This window comes from Mandrillus leucophaeus, unplaced genomic scaffold (assembly GCF_000951045.1).
Source record: "Mandrillus leucophaeus isolate KB7577 unplaced genomic scaffold, Mleu.le_1.0 Scaffold60, whole genome shotgun sequence".
Lineage (NCBI taxonomy): Eukaryota > Metazoa > Chordata > Mammalia > Primates > Cercopithecidae > Mandrillus > Mandrillus leucophaeus.
In genome coordinates, this window is record NW_012106475.1 from 6,324,629 (window position 1) to 6,338,163 (window position 13,535).

A 13,535-nucleotide genomic window follows, 5' to 3' on the forward strand; every position below is an offset into this window, starting at 1 on the left:
GCCAGGATGGTCTCGATCTCCTGACCTCGTGATCCGCCCGTCTCGGCCTCCCAAAGTGCTGGGATTACAGGCTTGAGCCACCGCGCCCGGCCATATCTTAGATCTTAGGAGTGAGGCAACCAGCAAAGTAAGAGGTTCCTCCTGAAACAAAGCCTGAGTCAAGAACATGGGTTAGTTTATTTTAGAGATCCCAGAAACTAGCAGGGAGGGACTTGTGGTACTGCGAAGGAGAAAGGGGAAAAGTCAATATAAAACATGGTGTATTTTTGAGGTCATTTCTGTGTAAACAGTGGGAACTTGATTCCACCAGGTCCTCAAGCTATGTGATAGCTCCCCGAATTGCCTCCTGAAAGACAAGTGGCTGGAGCATTTATCTATACACTGTCATTTTTCACTCATCAAGTTGCTGCCAGGGGCATTATCTCCTTGCACATGGGGCAGTATGCACATGGGCATAGTAGGCTCCGTGTCAAAGAAGACCGTGAGACAGAAAGCTGAAAGAGAGGAAAGGGGTCTTCAGTTCCCACGGAACTGTCCACTGATACTGGCTGGAATCAGAAGGTGGGTGGAGATGATTTTCAAGGCTCCAGGGTTCAATCAGAGATGACAGTGATTCTGAAGAAAAACTAACCAAACCAAACAAAAAACTGGCAGTTAACTCCAGGAAAGCAAAACGGGCAGAAAAGAAAAATTATGACCAGTGGTTGAATGGCATAATAATGTTAACAAAATATTCATCTAATCAAAATGACAACAACTATATTGGGAGAGGACATGGTATTGTGAAGGTTAGAAAAGTTATCAAATTCTCATTTTCCACAGTAGGAAATCAGTGGATAATACGTAAAAATTGAAAATCAAAGGATTACATCAATCTAAAAATCTGCACAGCAAAGGAAACAGTCAACAGTGTGGGAGAAAATATTTGCAAACCATACATCTCAAAAGGGGTTAACATCCAAAATACATAGTGAAGTATACTCATGGCAAGGAAACATCCCAATTTTAAAATGGCAAGGCCAGGTTGGGTGGCCCACACATGTAATCACAACACTTTGGGAGGCCAAGGCAGAAGGATCTGTTGAGACCAGCCTGGGCAACATAGCGAGACCCCATCTCTACAGAAAATTTTTTAATGAGTTGGGTGTGGTGGTGCATGCAGTCCTAGCTACCCAGGGGTCTGAGGCAGGAGAATCACTTGAGCCCAGGAGTTTGAGGTTCAGTGAGCTGTGATTGTGACACTGCAACTGAAGCCTGGGCAACAGAGCATGAAGATCCCGTCTCCAAAAGAAGAAGCAAAGGACCTGAATAGACATTTCTCAAAAGAAGACATACAGATGGCCAACAGGGCCAGGTGCTGTGGCTCACGCCTATAATCCCAGCACTTTGGGAGGCCAAGGCGAGTGGATCACAAGGTCAAGAGATTGAGACCATCCTGGCCAACATGGTGAAACCCCGTATCTACTAAAACTACAAAAAAATTAGCTGGGCATGCTGGGCACACACCTGTAGTCCCAGCTACTCGGGAGGCTGAGGCAGGAGGATCGCCTGAACCTGGGAGGCAGAGGTTACAGTAAGCCAAGATTGTGCCACTGCACTCCAGCCTGGCAACAGAGCAAGACTCCGACTTAAAAAAAAAAAAATTGCCAACAGATACATGAAAAAATACTCAATGTCACTAATCAGGGAAATGCAAATTAAAACTACAATGAGATATCACCTCACACTGTTATTATCAAAAAGATGAAAGAGGCTGTCTGTGGTGGCACATGCCTGTAATCCCAGCACTTTGTGGGGCTGAGGTGGGAGGATTGCTTGAGGCTAGGAATTCGAGACCAGCCTGAGCAAACAGCAAGACCCTGTCTCTATTTAAAAAAAAATAAAAATTAGCTGGGTGTGGTGGGCATACCTGCACTCCCAGCTACTTGGGGGGCTGAAGTGGGAGGATCCTTTGAGCCTGGGAGTTTGAGGCTGCAGTGAGCTATGACTGCACCACTGCACTCCTGCCTAGATACCAGACGAAGACTGTCTAAAAAAATAAGTGCTGAGAGATCAGGAAACCCTTGCACACTGTTGGCAGGAATATAAATTAGTGCAGCAATTAAGGAAAACAGTATGGAGGTTCCTCAAAAAAATTAAAAATAGAATTATTGTATCATCTAGCAATCCCACTACTGGGTATGTGTCCAAAGGAAATGAAATGAGTATGTTAAAGAATTACCTGTGATCCCAAGTTCATCACAGCATTATTCACAGTAACCAAATGTGGAATCAACCTAAGTGTCCATCAGTGGATGAATGTATAAAACAAAATGTGGTATATATACACAGTGGAATACCATTCAGCCTGTGATTTGTGACTACATGGATAAACCTAGAGGACATTATGTTAAGTGAAATAAGGCACTGACCAACAAATACCACGTGGTTTCACTTACATGTGGAATCCGAAAAAGCAGAACTCATGGAAGTGGAGAATAGAAGTGTGTTACCAGGGCCCGGAGCTGTGCTGGGGGATCTTAGTTTGGGGATGGGGAGATGTTGGTTAAAGGATACAAATTTTCACTCAGGAGGGTTTTTTGTTGTTTGTTTGTTTGTTTTTCTTTTCTTTTTTGAGACGGAGTCTCACTCTGTCGCCCAGGCTGGAGTGCAGTGGCTTGATCTCAGCTCACTGCAAGCTCCACCTCCTGGTTCACGCCATTCTCCTGCCTCGGCCTCCCCAGTAGCTGGGACTACAGCCGCCCGCCACCACACCCAGCTAATTTTTTTGTATTTTTAGTAGAGACGGGGTTTCAGCACGTTAGCCAGGATGGTCTCAATCTACTGACCTCGTGATCCGCCCGTCTTGGCCTCCCAAAGTGGTGGAATTACAGGCTTGAGCCACCACGCCCGGCCAGGAGGGTTTTTTTAATCAAGAAGATTATTTAGTGGCAAGGGGATAATATAATCTGCAAAAATAATGAAAAGTTGTTTTTGAGGAGAGAGATGGAAGGGCATGCTTTGTAGTAACAAACTTTTACAGGTCTATTTGATTCTCTATGTGCATGCATACATTTGATTTTTTTCATGTTAAGGAAAAATGTAACTTTAAATAAAAGCATGAACCCCCGCATGACCAAAACAGTGTGACAAAGCCAGCTTCTTACACTGTACTTTACACACAATAGGCATTCAATAAATATCAATTGAGTGTAGCTAATGTATGCATCATGTGGAAGGAGGCAAAAGTAGCTGGGGACAAAAAGCTAGGTGAAATAAATCCCATAAGGTCTTGTGAGAAAAAGTATTTTCATCAAACTTCTTTTCTTTGGCTAAGCCTCCTCTCCAGCCTTCTCTCCCACTATTCTGCCAAGCACCCTAAGATACTGGCACATAGAGGCCACGATCACTCCAGCTTCATTGCTGGGCTCATAATGGCTCTTCCATTCTGCAGTTCTGATTTATTTTATCAAAACTTAAATCCTTTACCTTAATGATACTCAGTTCAAGCCATAACTTTTCTATGACAGCTCTGACCACTTAATCCAAACCGTTTTCTCTTTCTCAGAATTTCTACAGCACATATGGATTGTACATTTCAGTGTAACATTCAATTGTTAATTACTAGCCAAACCACTCAGCACTTAGCACTTACCTTAGACAACTTATTCAGACCTGTCTAGGCCTCCATCTTTTTTTCTGTTGTTGGAAATAATGGCCACTTCATTGGTTGTTAGGAGGATTAAAGGACATAATGTAGATTAGTTTCCTGCTCATAGCAGTAACTCAAGGAAAAAAAAAAGTTGGCTTATTTATTTTTCACCAAGAAGTTCACTAAGGGCATAGGGTATATTTTCATTCTTTAATTGTTCCTTTCAGTATGTCACATATTGGTGGACTTAGCATGGAGCTTTTAAATTTTTTTTCTAATTCCTTATATGCCTTTTTGTTGTGGAAATAACCAATATCTGTGTCAAATGTTCAAGAAACACTCCTATACCACCACTAGCAGAAGGGATCATTCTAGGTTTTACTGAGAATTTCAGACTGTTCCAAATGGATCTCATTTAGGAGAAAAGCAAGAAATATTTGTTAAGGATTTATTATGTTGACATTGAGAACAAGTCAAATATTCTCATTCTGACCACTGATTAGTCATCATACTAAAAGTCCTAGTCAGTTCAATAAACAAACAAACAAACAAAAACTTAAGAAAAAGATAAAAGATCAAAGGTTTGGAAAGGAATAAAAATGCCATTATTTGCAAATAAACTGTTAGCAATTAAGTAAATTTGGAAAAGCAGCTGGATGCACCATCAAAATTTAAAACCATATATACCAGTAATAAACAAAATGCAACTTTAAAAGAATACCATTTACAGTATAGAAACCTATCAAATAACAATAAAATGAAAGATGCCAGATCTCTACACTGAAAACTGCAAAACATACTGAAAGAAAGTAGACCAAAATAAATGGCAGATTATGCCATATTAATGAATTAGAAGCTTTGGTATTGTAACGATGTCTGTGCAGTCCCAACAGATATTTTGTGGAAGTTGACAAGTTGATTCTAAAATTATATAAAATGCAAAGGACCGGGAGTAGTCAAGACAATCTTGAAGAAGAAAAACAAACTTAGAAGTCTTAGGCTACCAGATTTCAGGAGTTATTATAAAGCTACTATAACAGTTAAGAGAGTATGACATTGGCACAAGACAAATGCAATACAGTCAAGAGTCCAGAAACAGACCCACATTTCATTACTTCATGGATGACTAAGGTACACTGCAGTGGAGTGAAAGAAAAGATAGCCTTTTCAGTAAATTATACTGAAAATTTATTGAAAACAATAATGGAAAAATCAAATGAATTTTGACTGCTCCCTCACACAAAAGTAAATACCAGATGGATTGGAAATAATCTCAAATATAAAACTAAAGCACTTCTTTTTTATTATACTTTAAGTTCTAGGGTACTTGTGCAGAACAAGTGCAGGATTGTTACATAGGTATACATGTGCCATGGTGGTTTGCTGCACCCATCAAACCATCATCTACATTAGGTATTTTCCTAATGCTATCCCTCCCCTACCCCACCTTCCCCCTGACAGGCCCTCGTGTGTGATGTTCCCCTCCCTGTGTCCATGTGTTCTCATTGTTCAACTCCCTCTTATGAGTGAGAACATGTGGTGTTTGGTTTTCTGTTCTTGTGTTAGTTTGCTGAGAATGATGGTCTCCAGCTTCATCCATGTCCCTGCAAAGGACATGAACTTATCCTTTTTTATGGCTGCATAGTATTCCATGGTGTATATCTGCCACATTTTCTTTATCCGGTCTATCATTGATGGGCATTTGGGTTGGTTCCAAGTCACTGCTATTGTGAATAGTGTCACATTCATAAGTCTTTATAGTAGAATGATTTATAATCCTTTGGGCATATATTCAGTAATGGGATTGCTGGGTCAAATGGTATTTCTGGTTCTAGATCCTTGAGGAATTGCCACACTGACTTCCACAATGATTGAACTAATTTACACTCCCACCAACAGTGTAAAAGTGTTCCTATTTTTCCATATCCTCTCCAGCATCTGTTGTTTCCTGACTTTTTAGTAATCGCCATTCTAACTGGTGTGAGATGGGGAAAGAATTCCCTATTTAATAAATGGTATTGGGAAAACTGGCTAGCCATATGCAGAAAGCTGAAAGTGGATCCCTTCCTTACACCTTATACAAAAATTAACTGAAGATGGATTAAAGACTTAAACGTAAGACCTAAAACCATAAAAACCCTAGAAGAAAACCTAGGCAATACCATTCAGGACATAGGCATAGGCAAGGACTTCATGACTGAAACACCAAGGGCAATGGCAACAAAAGCCAAAACTGACAAATGGGATCTAATTAAAGAGCTTCTGCACATCAAAAGAAACTATCATCAGAGTGAACAGGTAACCTACAGAATGGGAGAAAATTTTTGCAGTCTATCCATTTGACAAAGGGCTAATATCCAGAATCTGCAAAGAACTTAAATTTACAAGAAAAAAACAACCCCATCAAAAAGTGGGCAAAGGATAGGAAGAGACAGTTCTCAAAAGAAGACATTTATGCAGCCAACAGACATAAAAAAAAAGCTCATCACTGATAATTAGAGAAATGCAAATAAAAACCACATTGAGATACCAACTATAGCATTTTTAAAAGAAAGTATCTTCATGAACTTGAGATCTGCAAAGATTTTTTTGAACAAAACATTAAGTTTTGACTATAAAAATGTTGGTATGGTGGCTCACACCTGTAATCCCAACACTTGTAGGAGGATGAGGTGGGCGGATCACTTGAGGTCAGGAGTTCGAGACCAGCCTGGCCAACATGGTGAAACCCCATCTCTACTAAAAACTACAAAAATTAGGCAGGCGTGGCGGTGGGCACCCGTAATCCCAGCTACGCAGAAGGCTGAGGCAGGAGAATTGCTTGAACCTGGGAGGCGGAGGTTGCAGTGAGCCAAGATCACGCCACTGCATTCCAGCCTGGGCAACAAGAGTGAGACTGTATCTTGAAAAAAAAAAGTTGGTAGAACAGACATCATTAAAATTAAGATTCTCTACTCAAGATGAGTAGAGAAAATCTTCATTTTATAAAAATGAAGACAAGCCACAGAATGGAAAAAGAGACTTGTATTACATATAGCCACAAAAGATCTCCCAGAAGACATAAAGAACTACAATCAATAAGAAAAAGGCAGACAACCCAGTAGAAAAAGGAGCAAAAGATTTCGAGCAGGCATTCCACAAAAGACAGCATCCAAGTAATCAATAAATATGTGAAAATGTATTCAGCTTAATTGGTTATCAGATAAATGCTCCCTTCAAATGGATGCTGGACTGCTATAAGCACCAGATGTCCTGTGTACTATAAACCACCACTCGGTGAAGCTTAAAAAAAGCAAAACCACTCACCGCATTTGAGTGAAATGGTTCATTAAATCATCATGATATTCAACCACATATTCTTTCCTCAGTAATTTTGCTAAGTGTAAGATTTAGCACACTGTAAATGTGACATTTGATTTTGGGTATATGACTTTATCCTGGTCATGTTTCTTAAAGCTAAGTCTGCCTGGACTAGTTACCTCACCATGATTATCTTACAGTAACTAAAAGACACAAGAGAATCCAGAGATGTCTGTTGATCATGGAGCACCTGTCAGGGTGCCAGGGCATCCTGGCCATTTGACATGTAAGTGATCTACATAAAGCACTGACTCTGTGTCAAGCTTTCAAGTCCATAATTACTTCTCAGTTCATGGTTTCTGAAAACCCACAGTGAATAACAATGTCCATTTAAATTCCTTAAAGTCCAGTTCGCAAATCTCCTCCAGTATTTCACAACCTTGATATGGTTTGGCTGTATCCCCAACCAAATTTCATCTTGAATTGTGAATTGTGGCTTTGCAACTTCTAAAGACCAGAACTTAAGCTACAATAATGACATGGAATTTTATGTTAGAGTATTAGGGGGGTCATAGAGCTTCCTTGAGGTTCCTAAAATTGTATTATACAGCTGCCTACACTAATAGCCTTATGTCACATCAGGAAGTGATGCTTACATTTTATTGAGAGAAAAGAGAAAAACAACATTATTGGCACCTGCTCTGGGCCAGGCACTGTGTTAAACATTTTGCATGACAGATCTCATCTCATCTTCAAACTGAGTCAGTAAGGCAACTATAATTATCCCTATTTACAAGTAGAATAGAAAAATACAGCAGATACTTCTCATGCTTTGTGTTTGTCTTTGAAAACCCTTCCAATACTAGAGTAATTTCCCACCTTGTGACTCGCGTGTCTCCAAAGAAGCTCAACTCCCTTTCCCAGCACCTAGCAGCTAGGGTGCAGGCTCCTCCAACCAGACTTACTCACACAAGTCTCAGTCTGAAACAGAGCAGCACAAGGAAGCAGGTGCTGTCCTGAACCATTTTTCTAGCATGGATGGTGGAGAGGAGTCTGGCCTTTGTGGATAGGAATGATGCAGAGTCATGTGTATGGCATCCATCATTAGCAGAGCCAGTGTAGTGCCAGCAGCAGCAGTGGCAGCTCTAAAGTCTGGCTGAGGCAGTCCTGCAGAACAGTTTTGTTATTGTTTCTAACTGTGTAGACTCCACATCTGGCTTTCTGACCCTTCTGGAGATGCCTCAAGCTATTTAATATCCTTGAATAAATCCCTTTCTGCTTAAACAAGTTGAAGAGACTTCTGCAGTTGTCAACTAAGATCCCAGAATACAAATGAAAGCCACATTGAGATACCAATTCACACCCACTAGGATGGCTACTATCAAAACAAATGTTGGTGAAGATGTGCAGGAATTAGAATCCTTGTATACACTTTTGGTGGGAACGCAAAATGGTGCAGCTGCTGCATAAAATAGCAGGAGTTCCTTTAAAAATTAAAAACAGAATTACCATATAATGCAGCAATTCTACTTCAGATATATACCCAAAAGCATTGAAAGCAGGGTCGCTGAGACATTCGTACACGTGTTTATAGCAGCATTCATCAACATGGGTGGAAGCTTGGGCGGAAGCAACCCACGTGTCCACTGGAAACTGAATGGATAAAGAAAATGTTGTATGTACATGCAATGGAATGTTATGCACCCTTAGAAAATAAGGAAATCATACGCTACCTGCGTAGACCTTGGACAAACACAGTTGATCTTAAGGACATTAGGCAAAATGAAATAAGCCAGTGACAAGAAGACAAGTACTGTATGATGCCACTTACAAGAGGTACCTATAGTAGTCAAATTCATAGAGACAGAAAATAGAATGCTGGTTCTCAGGGGTCAGGAGGATGGAGACTTTTCTTTAATGGGTACAGAGACTTAGTTTGGCAAGATGATAAGAGATCTGGAGATGAATGACGGCATTGGTTGCACAACAATGTGAAAGCATTTAATACCACTGAACCGTACACTTAAAAATGGTAAAAATGGCAAATTTCGTATTATGTGTATTTACCATGTTATTTTTGTTTGTTTTTGTTTTTTTTTTTTGAGATGCAGCCTCACTGTCTCCCAGGCTGGAGTGCAGTGGCGCCATCTCAGCTCACCGCGAGCTCCGCCTCCCAGGTTCTCGCCATTCTCCTGCCTTAGCCTCCCGAGTAACTGGGACTACAGGCGCCCGCTACCACACCTGGCTAATTTTTTGTATTTTTAGTAGAGACGGTGTTTCACCGTGTTAGCCAGGATGGTCTCGATCTCCTGACCTCGTGATCTGCCTGCCTCAGCCTCCCAAAGTGCTGGGATGACAGGCGTGAGCCACCATGCCCCGCTAATATATTTTTTTAAAAATAAAGGTTGACAGTACCAAGTGCTCGCAAGGATGTGGAGCAACTGAAACTCTCATATGTTGTTGATGGGAATGCAAAGTGACACAGCAATTTTGAAAAAGCATATAGCAATACCTTAGAAAGTTAAATATCTATTCACCATTCAATCCAGCCATTTCAATTCTTGGTATTTACCCAAGAGAAAAAACACATAGGCCTACTGAAAGACTTCTTCAATAGCTAGGGGTCAGGGATGGGGGACAGGACAATATGTGGTATGCTTGTGAGGGAATGGTTCCACATCTTGACTTTATCAATGCGAATATCCAGTTATAATGCTGTACTCCAGTCTTGCAAGATGTTATTACTAGGGGAAACTGGGTAAATAGTATACAAGATCTCTATGTGTGATTTATTTTTTGTTGTTGTTTTTTGTTTTGTGAAACAGAGTCTCTCACTCCCCACTAGGCTGGAGTGCCGTGGCGCAATCTCAGCGCACAGCAACCTCTGCCTCCCAGGTTCAAGCGATTCTCCTGCCTCAGCCTCCCGAGTAGCTGGGATACAGGTGCCCGCCACCATACCTAACTAATTTTTGTATCTTTAGTAGAGACAAGGTTTCACCATTCACCATGTTGGCCAAGCTGGTCTCAAATTCCTGACCTCAGATGATCTGCCTGCCTCAGCCTCCCAAAGTGCTGGGATTATAGGTGTGAGCCACCATGCCTGGCCCTCTATGTGGGATTTCTTACAACTGGATGTTTACAATTATCTCAAAATAAAAGTTTAATTAAAAAAAAACAACAAAACACCTTAAAAGCCAGGTGTGGCAGCACACACCTGTAGTACTAGCTACTTGGGAGGCTGAGGCAGGAGGATTATTTGAGCCCAAGGAATTCAAGGCTGCAGTGAGCTGTGATTGCGTCACTGTACTCCAGCCTGGGCAACCAAAGCAAGATCCTGTCTCTAAAAAAACAACAAAATTTTAGACATATTCTTGACCAACACACAAAGTAACTTTCCTGATTTCACTCAGCCAAGGAAGGGTAGAACCCAGATATGAGCCCGGGTCTGGTGGGCTCTCCGGCCCTTGCTCCTCCACCATGTGCTGTCTCCTTTCTAGAGATTCCCCCTTGAGCAGATGCACGATGTGGTGGCAAGAGTACTGCTCTGGCAGTGGGAAACATTGGGTTTCTCCAGCAGAAACCCTGGGAGTGTGGATTAGGACTCTGAATGACTAAATAAATGTTTTCCCTTGATTGCTAAGCCTGAAATGAATCCCTAAACTTAAAATTTAAATTGTTTTCAGTGGAGCAGTGAATACATTTTAGTAGTAAATAAATTTCTCATCTGAACAGAAAATAATACACAGGGATTATCATCGTCATGATGATAAAAGCTAACATGGGGCCGGGCGCGGTGGCTCATTCCTGTATCCCAGCATTTTGGGAGGCCAAGGTGGGCGGATCACAAGGTCAGAAGATCGAGACCATCCTGGCCAACATGGTGAAACCCCGTCTCTACCAAAAATATAAAAATTAGTTGGGTGTGGTGGCACGTGCCTGTAATCCCAGCTACTCGGGAGGGTGAGGCAGGAGAATCGCTTGAACCCAGGAGGCGGAGGTTGCAGCGAGCCAAGATGGCACCACTGCATTCCAGCCTGGGCAACAGAGCAAGACTCCATCTCAAAAAAAAAAGCTAACCTGGATCTAGCATTGAATCCTCACAAGAATGTGAAGAGGTAGCTCATTTCAATGTTGCAGACGACACATATGAAACATCAGGAGTTAAGGAACTTGCCCAAGTCCTCACAGTTACTAGCAGAGCTGGATTTGAACCCAGACAGTCTGGCTCCAGAGTTCACATTCTCACTGGGGGAAATCAGGTCAGACAATATTGTAGAAAAATTAATAGGCTGTTGTTTAAGGTGAAGGATTTATGTTATTATTTTGGAGGAATACTGTTTAAATGTATATTTTTTACAAGGACCTACATGTGGATTCACTTTAGATGCCTCACAATAAATATCTCACTACTAATATTTGACAATGAGCCATTCTTATGAAAGCTATTTACAGTAATAGAACTTTCACATGTGGTTTTAACTATGATCTTCACAGAATCCTTGGCATGCATGCAGTTTAGAGATAATCTTATGGAACTACGTAGACTTTTTTGATCAATACATGCCTAAAAATTCAATGGCTGTCATGGAAAATGTATCTTGGGCACCAGAGGTTTTTGTTTGTACAACTAGTTATATAGACACTAATGAATAAGTATCACAGAGTTTCTGAAAGGGAGGAGAAAGGTGATAGGACTTACAGTATTAACTCCATTTGAAAAATAGATGCATTTCTTAGAAAAAGAAATCATCCTAAAATTCCCAGGGAGTCTCAAGGGGCCCTAAATAGCCAAAACAATCTTGAAAAAGAAGAACAAAGTTGGAAGCCCCACACTTCCTAATTTTATAACTACAAAGCAACAGTAATTAAGGAGGTGTGGTACTGGCATAAAGATTGATGGATTAGTTCGTTCTGACACTGCTATAAAAATACTACCTGAGACTGAGTATAAACTACCCAAGGCTGGGCGCAGTGGCTCATACCTATAATCCCAGAACTTTGGGAGGCTGAGGTGGGCGGATCACCTGAGGTCAGGAGTTCGAGACCAGCCTGGCCAACATGGTGAAACCCCTTCTCTATTAAAAACACAAAAATTAGCTGGCCATGGTGGCGGGCACCTGTAATCCCAGCTACTCGGGAGGCTGAGGCAGGAGAATCGCTTGAACCCAGGAGGCGGAGGTTACAGTGAGCCGAGATCGCGCCACTGCACCCCAGCCTGTCGACAGAGCAAGACTCCGTCTCAAAAAAAAAACAAAAACAAACAAAAACAAAACTACCAGAGACTGAGTATAGGCTTTCTTTATAAACAAAGGACATTTAATTGACTTACAGTTCCACATGGCTGGCGAGGCCTCAGTAAACTCACAATCATGGTGGAAGGCAAAGGGGAAGCAGGGACCTTCTTCACAAGGTGGCAGGAGAGAGAAGAAAGTGAAGGGGAAAGAGTCCCTTATAAAATCATCAGATTTTGTGAGAACTCACTCACTATCAGAGGAACAGCATGGGGGAACCACCTCCATGATCCAATCACCTCCCTCCCTTGACACGTGGAGTTTACGGGTTCCTCCCTCGGCATGTGGGGATTACAATTCAAGATGAGATTTGGGTGGAGACACAGAGCCAAACTGTATCAATAGACATCCATAGACCAAGCGAGCAGAAGAGAGAGCCAGAAACAAACCCTTGCATATCTGGACAAATAATTTTTGACAATAATGCCAAGACTACAAAATGGGGAAAGAACATTCTCTTCAACAACTGGTGTTAAGAAAACTGGATATCCACAAGCAAAAGAATAAGGTTGGAACATTATCGTACACAATATACAAAAAGTAAGCCAAGATGGCCAACATGTAAGCCCTTCATGTAAGATCTAAAGACCTAAATGCAGATCTTGAATTATCAAACAAAGACCTAATGTAAGATCTTCAATTATTAAAATTCCAGAAGAAAACATAGGAGAAAAGCTTCAGGACATTGGATTTGGCCATGATTTCTTGGATATGGTACCAAAGGCATAGGCAATGAAAGAAAAACTAGACAAATGGGACATCGAACTTAAACAAACTGAGTCCAAGGAATCAGTCAGCAGAATGAAAAGGCAGCCTATAGGAGCAAGTAATTGTAAGCTATATATCTGATAAGAGATTAATGTGCAGGGTATATTAGGAATTTCCACAACTCAATAACAACAACAAAAACAAAACCAAATAACCCAGTTAAGAAATGGGCAACAAACTTGAATATACATTTCTCCAAAGATAAACGAATGGCCAGTAAGCACATGAAAAAATGCTCAACATACTAATCTTTGGGAAAATGCAAATCAAAACCTCAATAGAATATCACCTCACATCCATCAGGATGACCACTATCAAGAGAACCAAAAATAACAAGTGATGGCAAGGATGCAAAGTTAGAACGCTTGTATACCATTGGTGGGAACGTGAAATGGTGCAGCCACAGTGGAAAACAGTAAGGCAGTTCTTTAGAAAATGTAAAATATGAGGCCGGGCGCGGTGGCTCAAGCCTGTAATCCCAGCACTTTGGGAGGCCAAGACGGGCGGATCACGAGGTCAGGAGATTGAGACCATCCTGGCTAACA